The sequence below is a fragment of the Eleutherodactylus coqui genome, chromosome 12, assembly GCF_035609145.1.
Source record: "Eleutherodactylus coqui strain aEleCoq1 chromosome 12, aEleCoq1.hap1, whole genome shotgun sequence".
NCBI lineage: Eukaryota > Metazoa > Chordata > Amphibia > Anura > Eleutherodactylidae > Eleutherodactylus > Eleutherodactylus coqui.
Genome location: NC_089848.1, coordinates 27461463 through 27474194, shown reverse-complemented (window position 1 = coordinate 27474194; position 12732 = coordinate 27461463). Strand labels below are relative to the sequence as shown.

Below are 12732 nucleotides of genomic sequence, written 5' to 3'. Positions count from 1 at the left end.
AAATTCCGCATTACAAGCCATGTGGAAAGGACTTAAAAAATCTCCCTCACATGGTGCGGAAAATAATGTATCCCCAGTGTTTTAAGAAACGCTGCAGATTCTGAATCTCCAGCCTATTTAGGCTGTGGAATTCGGCCATGCCCCGGTACATGTACTCATTTTGAGATACACAGAGTAGTTTAGGACAGCGCCCCCAGAAGGTTAACGAAAACAATAAAATCAATAATAACAGTAATAAAAAATAAAAATGATGTTCTAAAAGATCTTCTAAACTGTGGATCAAACTGCATTATTTATCTCCTTGAGTCACCATGCGGCGAAACAATAAATGACCTACAGACTCGAGTGAACAAACATTGTTCACATATTACCAATGGTTTTATAAAGCATAGTGTTTTTCGCCATTTTTTACATCATCATGACAAAAAAGTCTCACTTACGCATCTTTGGAGAGTTTGCTAAATTGCGCACGAAAGAGATGTTTTGGATCTTCTGTTTGGACACCTAAGGGACTTAATGAAGCGCTTGAGCATATTTGATTTTAATGTCAATTGTAAATATCTCCTAGTTCTCCTTTTAGGTTGTTTAACCGTTTCAACTACATATTTTATGTAACAATTTTATTGCCTTTTAACAAATGTTCTTTTTGTACTTATTTTATTAATTTACAGTTTCCTAAGCGTTAAATTGAACCGTATTCCCCACACTTCCCTCACAATGAATCTTACTGTAGTGTATATTACAACAACAACCCAATGCTTTTTATTATTTTTATATATCTTCACTTAAAATGATAACAACATTTTATTTGAATTCTTTTCAGTTTTACTTTTATATTTAAATATGTTTTTATATGTTTTTTAATCTGTATATTTTTAATATATCTTTTTACACTAATTTTTAATTTGAATCACAATATATGTTCATTTTCACCTTTCTTTTTATTGTATTTTCTCTACCCTTAATTTTATGCAATGTATCATTTGGGCGTCTCTGGGACAAAAATAGCTTTTTCCTTGACATGACCCACAAAGTTTATTTCTGTGGTGTTGGTTCACTAATAAGTTCACTAAATTTGTCTGAATGACATAAGCGATCAGAGCATGCGCACAGAACTGCATCTAGAAATTACCTTCCACTTCCAGTCAGACATGCACACGTATATTGTTTGGCGGCCATCTTCTTCCGGGCATGTGCACTTTTTACACGCTTGGGCTTTCGCTCATATGTGTGCCCAGGCACCTACACACGCACTTCCGGACTCCTATGTATGAGAAGACTCTCATACTGCCAACATGCTTTTGTGTGATATACGTGAGAAAGAAGGCATACCTGTCAGTAAGCCCTCTGAAACGCATTGCATCTCCTGTACTGTATCTATTGTCCCACTGCTAATGGAATAAACATCGGAAGAGTACCTAATCTCCAAAACAAAACCTGGATGACCGTATTATATTTTAAAGGCCTATAAGGTTCGTCCATGTTTGTGAACCCCTTAGTCAATTAGGTAAAGCCTTATACATAATCTCTACCAATTACCTACCCACATACTTTGGTTTTTGTAACCTGTCTTCTTCCTAATGTACTCCTTTTGATCTTTCTTAAAATAAAAAAATTAGTTATCACTAAAAGCCCTTTGATATTCTCCATTGTGAATAGAGACATGGAGAGCACATTAAAGTGTCAAAAGCTATAGAAAGGAAGCCTGAGCATGCACTTCTAGTTTGGATATACTTTGAATGATACATTAGAGACCTGAGTAAACTGAAATCTCTTAAAAAAAGGATTTACAGTCCAATATAAATAAGTCTTAACTTCTTAACTAAAGCCAATCTATAGATGCACGTTTCAATGGCAAGAGGTTGATACTGGATGGACATTATCTGTCTCCTCTCAATATTCGTTTTTAGGATATTTTCATGCTATGTTTTTGCCTACATCTCTGGTTTCCATCCTGGTGTTCTATCTTTTTTGAAGGAAAACGTTATAGACCTTGAAGACAGATAGGGAAGAAATAACATCCAATTTCGAGGTATTCCGGAATCTTTGTCCTTGGCCGACTCTTCTCAATTTCTACTTAAGCTTTTTCAAACTCTGCTCCCGTCTTTTTACCCACCGGAGTATACCATTGATAGAGCACATAGGATCCCTAAAGCTGTTTCTATTCCAGAGGCCTCTTCAATGGAGGTCTTGGTTTGGATCCAGAAGAATAAAATAAATCTTGCTATTTGTATGACACCAACTTATTCCGCAGCGCTTTCAGGTAACTTATTTATTACTCCCACCACCACCACCAAGTTGGGTACTCATTTTACTGACCTCAGAAGGATGGAAGGCTGAGTCAACCTTGAGTTTAAACTCACAACCTTCAGAGCTTAGCACTCTGCGCCACACAAGACTCTAACCTGGAGGCTAACAATTCAGACTTCTCTTTTGATAAAGATAGGTTTCTCAGTAGATCATCAAATCAGATTGGCTCAGCAGGTGGGCCTTACCCTGTCAGATTCTGGTTCATAAAATGCGTCAGCAGCAACATCATCCTCATGATCCCCATCAGAACTGTCACTTTCAGAAGCACAAGATGCAGGCGGAATAGGCACTGTATTGTCAGCATCATGTGGCATTGGCTTCAGAGCATTCTCACAATCAGGATAAACAATTTTTAACTTATTTTTATTTGAAAATCCAGCAACATTGGTCTTGCAGAAATAGCAGTCTGAGTGATGATCTTTTGGTGCGCTCCAAATCATCCGCACAGCAAATGGCATTGCCTTCTTCTTGCTATTGAGCCACTGTGTGAGGCCACAGTAGCACCCAGTGCAGCAGATGTGAGGTGCCCATTTTTTGTCTTGATCTCCAACTTTACACCCAAAATAATACTTATAAGCAATCTTAACTCTTTTTGTCAGTTTTTTGCACAGAAAGGTCTAATTACCACAAATGTAACACTAATTGTCTGAATGTTAACACAGCTCCACCTACACATCTTTAGGCTAAAACAGACATATCAGCTATATAAGAAAACAGTATTGTCAACTATAAGCTGCCACTTGGCCCATCTCACATTATATAGGCTTAGCAACTGCTGAAATCAGCTTACAGACATCCCGAGATGCTGCAGGTACCCGCTGCTGCCAGGATGTGTTACAAACAAGGCGCTGGAAGGCATGATGAGGGGAATGGTGCAGCAATTATAATATTGCTTAGCATCAGTACGTGGGCTAATCTACCAAGCTGTCACCAAACTGTATTGACCTATAACTTAAAATCTAGATGTCCTAGGCAAATTTTGACTTAAGATTTGGATTCAGCACACTCGATTTTCATCTAAATAGCATGTTTTACTCTCAGTAGCAATACCTTTGCTTATCAGTGTATAATTGGAGGCAATTTTAGTTCAGTTATGGATCTGTCCTTAAACTCCTTCTCTGGATCTGCATCACTATCTGCTATTATCCCACTCTTTAAAAAAAAAAAGGACTACATGGTGCTTGGCGCTGCCTTCATGGTTCTGATTATTCCTTTCTTTCTTTGTCTCATTCTTCTCATTCCAGAGTTGATTTGTTCTAGCTAGAGGCCAGGGAATTAGGGGAGATTATACGGACCGAGAATGAAACCATTAGTTGATCAGACAATGCTCTAGTGTCTTTGTGAGTACATGAGAGCTTTCCTCATTTTCTATCCTTTCCCTGGAGACTTAATGAATATATTCTTTCACACATTGAGTATGATTCTGGCCTGAAAAGGGATTTAGAAATGTTTTCTACCATTAACTCCTCTTTGGTTCCCAGTGTTTTCTCGGTGTGGAATGCCCATAAAGTTTGGGATCTCCCATATTAACACCATTGATTCCCTAAATAAGGTTAATCCTATGCTCCATAGAACTAAAGAAATATGAAAACTGCATGCCAAGTGTTACGTATTTGGATGTGGAACCACTGTTTCATTCCTCCGATCAGGGGAAACCACCTGGAAGGACTGACAGCTGGCCCAGAGACCTGATGCCCACTCATCAGTGTGTAGCTAGGTACAATGCAGAGACTGGGACTGAGCTAGCCCTGAGCTGGAATGAGGTAATAAAGTCACTGCCTAACAGAGTGGAGTAATCATTCGGATAAGGATGGCCCCGAGCTGGAACCTGGGCACTGAATAACCCTGTCAAGGCCCTAACTGGAACAGGGCTTACCAAGCTGAAATAGGAAGCAAGGAAGTGAGCAGGAACAGGAGATCTGGGTAAAGCACAAGTAGCTTACAGCTACAGGAGATGAGATTGGTTGTCGAAGAGATACTGCAGGAGCAGCAGCCACGAGCCATCATAGAAGAACAACAACAACCTAAAAGTACTGGATAGCAGCTCTGGGGAAGTTATATAGTGGAGTGATTGGCAAATAACCTCCAACTGGGTGGAGATGTCAGGAACCGTTAACTCCAGAGATGCTGGGGCAAAATAAATACAAACTCAGATAACAGACAGGGCAGAGCAGCAGACCTGTCTGCTATACCTAACACCAAGCTACAAGGCCTTTGGGCTGTAAAGCATGCCATTGCCTTTCAGAAAATGAACATGCAATTTTATGTTCATCATAACTGTACTTGAGCATTTTTAGCCAAACAACTTAAAAGTCTTAAATCTTAGGACAGGATTAAATTTCTTCTAGACTCTAAAGGGCAAAAGATTATAGACCCTGAAGAAATTGGTAATGCATTTGCCTCATATTATTCTTCTCTTCATAATTTAAAACAAGATACAAATATACATCTACCTCAATAATAATAATATTATGTGGGTTGTATAATGTTTATCTCCCGACCAATTAGCTTCTTATTCTGCCCCATTTTCCATGTCTGAACTTCTATAAGCCATTAAACACTAAAATCCCTTAAGTAGCAGGACTCAGATGGATTTTCTGATGGCTATTATAAAAAATATTCTTCCTTTCTGGACCCTCACCTGGTATCTGTGTTCCATGCGGCAATGGAGAAAGGTAGCTTCCCTTCAGAAATGCTGAAGACACTTGTCGTTACTTTGCCCAAACCTGGTAAGGATGCTACTTCTCCACCTAATTTTTGCTCCATTTCCTTATTGAACACTGATGTTAAAATTTACACTAAACTTTTAAGCAAACAACAGATCAGGTAGGATTTATTCCACAGAGACAAGCCTACGATGGAACTCATTAAGTCTGCTGAGCTCAGTCATATACCTTCTTTATTTTTAGCTTTGGATGTGGAGAAAGCATTCAATTGTATCCACTAGGGCTATTTATAAGCTACTTTAGAAGAATTTTATTTTTTCAGAGCCCATCAGGTCTGCGATCTTGTCATTGTACTCAACCCCATCTGCATGGGTTCTTTCATCTGGGTATATTTCCATTCGCAATTTCTAATGGCACTTGATAAGGCTGCCCTCTCTTGCCTCTGCTTTTTACTCTGCTTATGGAGCCCCTGGCAGAACAGATCATATGTAACGTCTTACTGGCCCTGGAGAGGAGCCACGGGAGTAGTAGCCATGCAGGGCACTAGAGAGTATTCATATGGAAGCCAGGAAACAGTAACAGAGAGTCTCAGTTGCAGTACAATGAATGAAGCGGGTAACATAGTCAGGAGGAAAAAAGCCAGAAATCAGTATTGAGAGGTCTTGTAGCAATAGCAGGCAAATAGAAGCTGGATCAAATAATCTCGCACTGAGGGAGTGGCAGGGCCAGGCTTATATAGGAAGTGCAATCAAAGACAGCGGCGAGGTTAGGACCAGGAGGCAGGAGCTAGAGAACTGGGATCAGGAAACAAGGCTGAGGTATGCCGAACTTGTTCAGCAAGTTGGATAGTTCACTGGGGAGAGCTACTGACTGGAGTACAGGAGGGGAGGTTGGGGATTAAAGATATTAAGGGAATTAAATTAGGACAACAGAAACACAAAATAGAGCTTTATTCGGATGACGTCATTTTTCCACTCACAGACCCCCATCTCCTCTTTAGAACAAGCACAATCGGTATTCTCCGATTTTAGGAAAATTTGGTAGTACAAGGTAAGCAACACAAAATCTCAATTGTTGAGTGTTGGTATAAATGATGAAGTTAGGCAGCATATGATTAGCTATTTTCCATATATATCTGGAATGAACATCCTATACCGTATTTAGGTATTCATTTAACACGCCCTAGCTCCCATACATTCACCAAAAATTACCTTCCCTTGCTTAACTATATTCTGCAACTTTTAACTTCCTTAAGCCTTTCATTTCCTGAGCCCGAAAGATAGCAGAAGTTAAAATAATGGTCTTGCCACCTATTCTCTATATTTTTACAACTGCAGCATTCCTGTCCCAAACTTTTTTTTTAACAAGCTCCAAACCATTCTCAATAATTTTATTTCGGACAGCTCTCATACTACCATTAAGTTCTAGCTAAACCCTATGAATTAGGTGGCATGAAGGCCCCTGATATTAAGCGTTACTTTACTGCAGCGATCCTAGACCAAATCAAACACTGGGGAACCTCTTTCTTGCATAAAAAATGGATTTCAATTGAGTCCACTACTTTAGGGGCCCCTCTGATCTCTCTCCTGAGGATCAAGCCTTCATCTTTACGGACACTTTATTGAGTCTGCAAATTTCAGTTTCTCTTTGGCAGCAATTTGTATCTTCATCATCTTCTTTGGTTCCGATCTCGATCCTTCCTCTACGGTTCCTCTCTTCCATTCCTACAGATTTTTAATATGGTCCCTGGGAATCTCTGGGCATGAAAACAATTGTTGACCTAGATGAAAATAACTCTTCTACATTATGTAAATCATTTCAGTTGCCTAGTGGGTTTTTTTTCCTTTTTAAGGCTACATCATGCCTTCATTCCCTTGATATCTGTAAGCCTGTTTTTCCCAGGCTTGCTTTTACCTTTTTCTTACTGTCTACTTGTGCATCCAAAGGTATTTTTATATTTTCTGATGACTCTTTTTCTTGGCTTCCCAGAGTAAGTCTTCACATATGATACTGTGGAAGCAAGATTTTAGACAACGACATTGGATTCCAATGGAATTAAACATTAGGAGTCCTTGCAGAAAATATTTATGCATTGGTAACTAGGTCGAGCTAGGCTTGCTAAACTGAACATTTCCATCTCTGAAATGTGTTGAAGGGGTTGTGGACTTATTTTCACCTGTGGTGGTCCTGCCCTGCAGCTCATTCTTTCTGGAATGTGATCAGTAATTTTGCTTATACACATATTTTGTGCCATTACATGCTGCTGGCTCTTTGTTTTGCTTTCTATATACAAATAGTTTACCATCGTCTTATTCAGTCCGTATTTTCTTTGCGTTGTGTTTGACAATTGCTAAGAAATGGAAGTCCACAAATGTACCTTCTCTTTCTAAATGTATGCATTCTATTACTCTTTAGAAGAAATATATTCCCATAGATATGTTACTAAGACTTCCATATTTTTTGGGGCCCGCCGGACGGAATATCTCGCTATAAATACCTTAACGTTGTGTATATTGTCTATTTGGGGGGTGTACTGCCTGTGCCGGGTCCGTGGGCCATATGAAACAATGTGACATATTATTTCGACATGTACAAATTTTTGTTTCTGTTGGCCCCTTTCCCTTTTTACCCTATATAATGGTGGTGGATGTTTTATCCTTAACCTCTACTTATCTTGTATGTATGTAAATAGGTTTATGTTCAATCAGTTTTATTAAGGAGCTTATTTGCAAAAATACAATACAAAATATCCATTAAAGGTCACGCAGGACCTGATAATATGTATAAGTATCTCAAATATAACATTTCCAACCAGCAATGAACTTGAGTATACTAGGGACTCTTATTGTCCTATTGTTCACAACTTGTTAAATTATTATGTAGTGACCTAATAAGAAATGCTGGGAAATGGGAAGACTGGTTAATAAGAGAAATATTGCGCTATACCTGCTCACAGCTAAAGAAAAAGAGAGCCTCTAAAGGAATGGACCCAGGAGGCATAGGTTATATACATGGATAAGTATAAGCAACAAAGCCGAGAGAGAGGGAAGGGAGGAGGGACGATCAAAAAATAAAAAAGGTGATATTAAATAAGGAAAAATGGGAGAAGAAAAATAGGGAAATATTACGCCTTAGAATCAAAATGATAATAGTGATAGTAGTGGTTATTAATATGGCTCCTTACTACCCAGCTGGATCTAAGAACTCCCCTCAGCCGCCAGTCCGGGAACATTAATGAGTCGCATAGACTCCTATAAGAGCAGGGAAAGAGAAGGGAGGGGGAGGCATTTATGCAGCGCTGCGAAAAGCTTACAGGTGCCTTTATATAGGCATTGGAAGGCATCCCAAGGATTTTGGTAGAGCGAGGGATTTATGGGGTGCAGCATATTTTTCCACTAAAAACAACGCTCATGGTTGTTTATGCGCTCGTGTGAAACAGCCCTAATGGTGCGTTTAGATGGACGGTTATAGTTCACAAAATCGTTCAAATAAACGACAGTGAACACAATCAACGAATGAATGATGAATGAGAATTGTGAGGCTCTCGTTCGTCATTACGTTTCATGTGGCATAAAAATCAGGGCCGGTTCGTTCACTTGTGGGGCAGATTGAACATTGATTGTTCAGTGATGACATCACCAGCTCATTTGCTCGGGAAAACAAGAATCGGGCACTTCCTGTTGTGTCTAAAAGGAGCCCATGGAGCTATTTTGTGATTGCTTTTGTAACAATAGCTGTGCTTTAACAGGCTAGTGCTGGCATTAATATAATCATTGACCTATTCTTCATAAAGTATTATATTGATGCATCGGGCACTGGGAGACTGACATTGGTAGCCAATCTGCCCCTTGTTTTATAACTGTGAAAACCTTTGGGAAAACATGTATGAGGTATGCCTGGTTCAGGTGTGAAGTAGCTTTTAGTGAAGTGCAACTGACGTGCAATCTAGTAGTTTGCTTTGTGAGTTACGTGCAACCACTCAGCCAATTTACAGGATTTTTAAAGCTTTCCTTTCTTGCTCAGGCTTTCAGACATAAGTACTGATCAAGAGGTATAATCAAGTGGCTCTAGTATTCGATCTGAGCTCTATAAATAAGACCATAATAAGGAGGGACCCATGTCAAAAAGCTCTTCTGTGCATAACGTGATCATGTTACCTTACCTTCTTTGGCAGGGCTAATTGTGGAATCTGAACACTATTTTTAATGATGTTAAAAGTTGATGTGCAGAGGAAAGTTAATGAGGTTTAAAGATGATTATATATTTACATGAAGAAGCTAAAAAGAAGCAAATACATTTCATCATCTCATAAAATTAATATACAACACAGACTGTACATAAGGGAAACCAAAAATGTAAAATATTATTGTTCACTATTCAGTACAAACTTTTTTTAAACATCTATGTTCCCCATGACGTCACATAAGACCTCTGGGGGCATTCATACTTTTTTTTAATTTTTATTTCACACTTTTCCCAGTTACAGGGGAAAACATTCCCCTATTGTGACAGTAGCCACTGTCAGAGATGGTCGGGGCTCTGCTAAGACCCTGCAGTTCTGGCATGCAGGTCCCGTACAGTAAACGGTGCTGTTGCTTCCAGTATTCTCTACATTGAGTAATGTAGCCTGTAAAAGAGAAGGCAGACGCGGTGAAAAAACGTATCTGACAGATGAGGACCCAACCTGCTTCTACTAGAGTGCAGGAGCTTTAATCCTATGCTGCATATTTACTATTGGCCAGGATTAAAGCCCAGGATCAAGCACCATGTAATTACTTGGTCCCTAATGGGGTGATGTGCACTTCCTTGCCATGTTCCTACACCCAGACATATACTGTCAATTAATGAACTTTGTACAGAAGTTTGAAAAAGTTTACTTTCTTGCTATTTGCAGATACTGTAAACAAGGAAATGGTGTGTGCTTTAAGTAAGGCCCACTTCTCTGCACCCTATAGTTACCCTATTCGTGGCATCAGCGGTGGAGAGAGCAGAGGAAAAAAAATCACTTGTTTTTCTAATGGGACCTGACTCTCATTGCTCATAGAAGCTCTTTAAAGCAATATAATTCGAGTGTGACTAAGGAAGGTGATAATGCAAAATGCGTTAAGCGGGAAGAGACCTGCACTCTCTGAGCGGTTTCTAATTTGTGGCTGAGCAGCCATGTCACAGTGGCGATGAGTGTAGCACAGTCTTTGCACTCTCACTTACCATTGAAGGTATACAACAGGATCTGGATGAGTATGGAATTAGGTGATCGTGATGCCAGTACCTGGATTAAAAGCACTTGGTAGTGAAATAAAACTAACACACATATGTAAGTAAATGACAGACACACCATTTACTTTAAGGCATATGGTTGTCTGCAGCAATATATTAAACACTATCAAATTTCATATGCAACTTACATATACGCAGTTTAACACATTATGTGCAGATAAACAAGCCTCGGGGGGGCACAATCTGTGGTAAGGGGGAGCTATACCGAGAGTACTGACTATAACTGAAAACAACAACCCTTTATCAACCCCACTAACAGTTTTGCCAACTTGAAACACTAGCTAATATTTCTCCAGTAGTCACAAAATTCCTATGAAGATTCTCTACTGCTTGTCTAAAGCTTGTGTCTGTGTTGCTGTCTAGTACAAAGTAGAGTTGGTTTGAACCAACGTTGAGTTTGGAAAAACAAACAGTTTCTCTCAGTGTCAAGGTTATTTATTAGCTACTGCACACAGGATTTCTTGAAAGTTTACGTGATGCATCTCTAATTACAACAGGACGGAGGAGAAGAAAGCCTAGCTGCGTTCATTCCTCCCACTGCTCCTCGCTCTGCATCTCTCTCCACTCCGACGGAACTCAGACTCCCTCCGAACTCCCCCTAACTTCTGGTTCCCCAGACTGCACAACAGAAAATGAGCCGGAAACCCTCTCCTTTTTTCCTCACTCCAGGAAGGGGGGCCTTGTCACAGCTCAGCTCCAGCTACGTGATTTATGACCGTGAACTGCCTAATCATCATTAACTATTTAGCTACCTATTGTGACTTCCTCTTCTTATTAAATGAAGTCCAGTATAACTACCCTTTGTTAAATGTTAAAGAAATTCTATTCTGTATTTCCAGTCTAGGTCACTACAATAACATGAACAAAAGTACATGTTACGCAGATGTACAATTAACCCCTTGAGTGGCACGCCCGGAAATTTTCGGGGACGAGCTCCACTGTCCATAGCGATATAGCCCTGAAGATTTCCGGGCTATGTATCACTATGGGAGCTGCAGAGCACAATGCCATAAGTTGTGGCATTGTGCTCTGCCTGCATAGTCCCACAGAGAACCAGTGCAGGACTTTAAAAAACAGAAGCAGGAAGATATTGCCGATCTGCTGGCAATGTCCCGCTTCTGAATTCAAACTCCTGCACTGGTTTATTTACAGGTTGCCATAGAGACCATCGGCTTGGAAGCAAGCCAATGGTCTCTGTGGCAGGAAGAGCTGGTGCTTGGCTGTCAGAGGACAACCAAGCACCAGCTCTTACAGCAGAGATCAGAGAAAACCTCCGATCTCTGCTGTGTTAACCCTTTAAATGCTGCAGTCTATGTGACTGCAGCATGTAAAGGGCTGTCACCATCAGGCCCCCAGAATGTGATCAGGGGGTCCTGATGGGTCTCTGTGGAAGTCCCCAAAAGGGACAAAAAAAAGTAAAAAAAATAAAATAAAAAACACTTGTCTCCCTTTACTTAGTAAAAAATTAAAAATAAAATTACACATGTGGTATCCTTGCATCGTAATGTCCTAGAGGAGGCGGTTAGTACATTATTTAACCCCTTAATGACACGGCCCCTTTTTTCCCCATTTCTTTTTTTCCTCCCCCCGTTTATAAAATCATAACTCCTTTATTTATTCATCGATGTCGCTGTATAAGGGCTTGTTTTGTTAATGTACGGAAAAACTTTTACAAAATTCTAAGTGGAGTAAAATGAAAAACAATGACATTCCACCATCTGTCGGTGCGTTTTGTTTCTACGGCACACAAACTGCAACAAAAATGACCTGATAACTTTATTCTATGGGTCAGTGTGATTACTGCGATAGCAAACTTGTTTAGTTTTTTTGCTGTGCTACTTGTATTTTTTTCAGACATTTAATTTTTTAAAATTATTTTCTGCTGCATCTTCTGCGCGCAATAACTTTTTTTATTTTTCCATCGACGTACTTGAACAAGGGCTCATTTTTTGCGAGATGTACTGTAGTTTACGTTAGTGCTCATTCAGAACACATACGACTTTTTGATCGCTTTTTATAGCATTTTTTCTGTGAGACAGGGTGACTGAAAAACTGCATTTGTGGCATTCTGTATTTTTTTTTCAGACTACGTTCACCATGCGGGATAAATAATGCACTACTTTGATAGATCGGACTTTTACGGACGCGGCCATACCAAATATGTATTTTTCTTTTATGATTTAGATTTTTTCATTATAGATTCGGCAAAAGGAGGGCGATTTTAACTTTTATTACTTTTTTTTTTAAAGTGTGAAAAAGCCGTGAAAAAGAAAAAAAAACTATTACAATTTGGTATTGGCGTAATCGTACCGGCCTGTAGAATTACTTTAATATATTATTTGTATTGCTCCGAGAATGCAGTGAAAAATAAAAATAAAAAACATGCCAGAATTACAGATTTTGTTAATCTTGCCACTAGAAAAAATGCAATAAAAAGCGATCAAAATTTTACATGTTCCAAAAAATTAGATAAATGAAG

The 12732-nt window shown here is 39.4% G+C and overlaps 1 protein-coding gene across 1 annotated transcript in view; it reads left to right on the top strand.

The window, feature by feature from the left end:
• The window catches only part of MYRIP (myosin VIIA and Rab interacting protein), a 398493-nt gene that overhangs the window by 367007 nt on the left and 18754 nt on the right, over positions 1 to 12732 (top strand). The gene's annotated exons all lie outside the window — the stretch shown is intronic.